The following is a 4396-nucleotide window of genomic DNA, read 5'->3' as shown; positions in this document are numbered from 1 at the left end:
TCTTAATGTCCGTGAAAGCTATATTGATGTGGAAGTGATCCACAAAATAGGCTTCTCTTTCAATCCTCATGATCGCACCTATAATCATAGAACTGATAGACCGACTGCTCCTACAGATCAATCAGAACCTGGCCCTCCTAACTCTCATGAACCTCAACCTTCTGGGTTCCATGCTCAATCTTCCTCATCTGCTGCCATGCCTTCAAATCATATGATTATGGATGAGTTGTTTTCTCTTCGAGGTTACATTACTAACCGGATGGATGCTCTTGATACTCAGAATCAACAAATTCAGTTTGAACTTCATCATCTCTCTCATAAGATGAGTCGCATGGACATTGATGAAGACAACTCTGAGCCTGAGTCTTAGATTATCTTTGTGTTGAGATTTTCTACTTGTAATGTTTTTCATGGCTTTTGGACAAAATTTGCTATTATGTTATTTTGTTGTTTTTCTTTGTTGAAAAAATGTTTGAACATATTTTGTTTTATGCTATGCATTGTTATGTTTGATTTACATCTTATATATGAATATGTATGTTGTATATATATATTGTGCTGGAAACTCTTGGCTTTTCTTCTTTTTGATTAAGTCAAAAGGGAAAGAAAAGTTAGGAGAAGTGTATTTTCTGTCAAATTTATTTCAAGCACATAACTCCAAATGAAAGGGGGATCATACAAAATAGGGGAGCATACTCACGTCATCTCAATATATCTCAAAGTATGCTGCTCTCAGAAAACTACATTGTTAAATAAGATATTGGTTTGTCATCATCAAAAAGGAGGAGATTGTGAAAAAGATCTTTGCTCTTGACCTTGGCACGATTTTGATGAAGACACCAACATCACCAAAAAGAAGAAAATGAAGAATACTTATGAAGACAAAGCTTCAAGACAAATTAGTCTAAGTCTAAATAGGTACTTCTATCCTATCCTCTTGAATATACAATATTAGTAATACTTAAACTATTATTTAAGAAAATTGAAACACTTCAAGTATAAATAAAACAATTTTCAAAAATAGTGTGTAACATGTTATTGTATCTAAGTAACAGGTTATATAAGTGAGAAAACCAGTTACCAAACAAAAATTGTGCATGGTAACCAATTATTGTATGTGAGTAACAAATTACCCAGTTTTAGCAAAGTTGAGTAATCGATTACTCAAGGCTATAATCGATTCCTCTAATTAAATTTTAAATGCCCAGTTGGACAGAGAGTTTGGGTAATCGATTACTCAAGACTGTAATCGATTACTAAGAGTTGTTGCATTAGTTTTCAGATTTCAAAATGAATGATTTTCATCCCAAACGAAATGGTTTCATTCCAATCAATTCCTACCCTTTCAAAGAGGTGTTATGGCTGGTTGGAAAGCCTATTTAAAGGCATTGAAACTCAGAATCAAATCATAACTCTTACACAAACTTTCAAACATAATTCTGAAAATTCTCTGAAATATTTTGTGCATTTTTTGCAACTTGTCCTTAAACTTTCAAAGTGAATTTTCTGAGTTGCTTGAAGTAAAGTGTTTCGAAGTTTTACAAACATATAAGAGCATTATTACTTAGTATACATAGAGTTATCAGATTGCAAGTAATATTACATTCCAAACTTGTAAAGGCAATCCTGCCATTATTGTAAATTCTTCATTGACATTGCAGAAATATTTCTTTCACAAGGGTTTGATAAGAAAGGGGATAGAGTCACTTGGAAAGGGTTTTTTCCAAGAGTGACATAAGTATTAGTGAGTGTGTAAGATACATAGAGGTCTCGGGGTGAGATATTGTAGTTACAAAACATAATATTTAGTGAAGAAATATCTTGTGTTGCAAGAGTACTGGACGTAGCCTTCGGTGGACAAGAAAGTTAACCAGTATAAAATCTCGGTGTACTCTCTTCTCCTTTATCTCTTGATTTTTACTTGTTAATTTTCTGCATAATTTTTCCGCTGCACTTAACTCTTGATTTTGCAGAAAAAGTGACCATACTTTTAAGTCCACTAATTCACCTCCCACCCCTCCCCCCATCTTAGTTGCAATCTTAGTCTTACAATAAGCATAGAGTAATTTTGCAGTGATGTCAAGTAGAGTGCATCAACCATGTTTTGCAAAGATTCAACATGGGTAAGACCAAGTCGGTAAGCACATTCTTTTCTAGTCAGTTTTTCCTGTCAAAGGATTTGTCCCCTCAAATAGAGGAAGAAAGAGACTTCATGGATAAGCTACTTTGTGCTTCAACCATTGGAAGTTTGATGTGTGCAATGGTATGTACTAGGTCTGGCATTGGCCATGTAGTGAGAGTTGTAAGCATTTTATGGCTATGTATGAAAAGCTCAGCGGAAAGCAGTCAATTGAATTATGAGGTATCTTCAAGGCACCACATAGAAGTGTATGTACTTTGTAGAAGAAGAATTAAAAGTACAAGGATATGTTGATGCAGACTTCAACGACGAAGTCGATAACTAAAGAATATCACCAATTACATTTTCACTATCGGTACTACATCTATAAGTTAGATGTTGCAGATATAGAATATTTTTGCTTTATCCACTATAGAGGCTGATTATGTAAAAGTAACATAAGTGAGTAAAAATTTTATATGGCTTTAAGGATTGTTAATGGAGCTGAAATTCATGCAAAAGAGGCGTGTTTTGCACAATGATAGTCATAGTGCAATAGATCTAGCAAAGAATTCAACATTTAACTCTAGAACAAAGCATATTAATATAAATTACCACATCACCAGATCCTTCCTTAAAGATGTGGTACTAATATTGAAAAAGAAGGTAAGAAGCAAGAATCCACCAGACATGCTAACAAAGATGGTGATTATTAACAAACTAAAGTTGTGTACAATTTTAGTTGGCCTACTAGAATAACAGGCCGAAGAAGACAACTATATTGATCAAGTTGTAAAGACAATTGAAATTAAACTTCAAGTGGGAGATTGTTGAAAAAGTCAAAGAAGTGAATGTCCACCTTTTTTCCTATTCAATGTAACGCCCCAAAAATCATTTCATATTTAATATATTTAATCTCTTAGAAAAATGGTTAATTTTTCTTTCCTTTTTTTTATGTAACCTATAACTTACAAATCATTTTCACTTTTACCTTATTCCATTTTCAAGACGTCACATTTTCAAACCTTGCGGAAATAAAATTCTTAATACATTGAAGATAATTAAATGAACACAATTCTTTTTTGAATACTTCTCATTCATAAAATTCTTGAATAAATACAGAATTGTTTACAGGGCGAAATCTAATCGTCGCTACAAATAAAAATACTGAAAATACAAAAAAAAATAATGTCGGAGCATTAGCATTCAAAAAGTACCTCACACAGGTTCCTATCACAACAAAACAAAAGAAAAACCTCCTAAACTGTAGGTGCACTGGAAGCCTCTCTAGAGTCTTCCTCCACCTCCGAGTCAGAAGAGATCTCAATGACCTCAACTGAATCTTCTATGCAGATAAGCTCTACACAGTCGTTGTTGTCTTCCTCCTCCTCCGCTTCATTCGCTCCCCAATCCATCGAGGGGTCCGGGGTGTACCCTCTTGGCATGGCCCCGTCTGTCTCTCTTGGCACTGATCATGATGATGAGAATCCTGTTTGGGGCCAGGTCCTAACAACTTCTGGTACGCCTCGAGCTTCAGCCGGTACAGAAAGTCTGGCGGTTGAATGTCTTCGGTCGGGCAAAGTGAATGATGCCTCCCGAATTGTGTAGTAAGGTGGAAGATGCAGAACTGAGCCATTGCTTACCAAATCCAGCTCCAGGTCGCAAGGATCTGTGTAAGTGTGTCGATTACCCTCAATACTCCATGTCCCCTCCTGGGACATAGTGAAGCGATAACCTCAGATCAGTGCTGATGGGTCCATCTGAACATGCGTACAAATACACCAGAAGAAAAGAGAAAAACATCTATGAAAAACTTGTCAACGACATCGTGGAATTACGCAGAATAATACACCAAGTGAACACACGAGTACAGATAGATCATGTGATCATAGAAGCATATAATAACGATGAATGAAGTATAAATTCAAGAATATAGAATCTATATCGAAGAATATCATGTATGCAATGTGATGCATGAGTCCGCCACTCTTACTCCTTTATCCTCCCAATAACTATTCGATAATAACCCAGAGTATAGTTCCCATAACAAGCCGATTTGATCGCACCAAATTATTCCTCGCAAGGATAAATGATCGATCTGTTCCAACGGGACTGTCCATTTCAGGATGGTGTCGTATCAAATACTTTCTGGGCATCCCTCTCATCGATCATGATTGCAAAGAGGGATTGTCTGAGATCGTCTAGTTTGCACTATGAGCACTGTCCGATCCAACAGAATACCTCATCCAGGAATACATGGGACTCGTCTCACCTAGA

This window comes from Lupinus angustifolius, chromosome LG11, assembly GCF_001865875.1.
Source record: "Lupinus angustifolius cultivar Tanjil chromosome LG11, LupAngTanjil_v1.0, whole genome shotgun sequence".
NCBI lineage: Eukaryota > Viridiplantae > Streptophyta > Magnoliopsida > Fabales > Fabaceae > Lupinus > Lupinus angustifolius.
Note: the sequence above shows the minus strand (reverse complement) of the source record.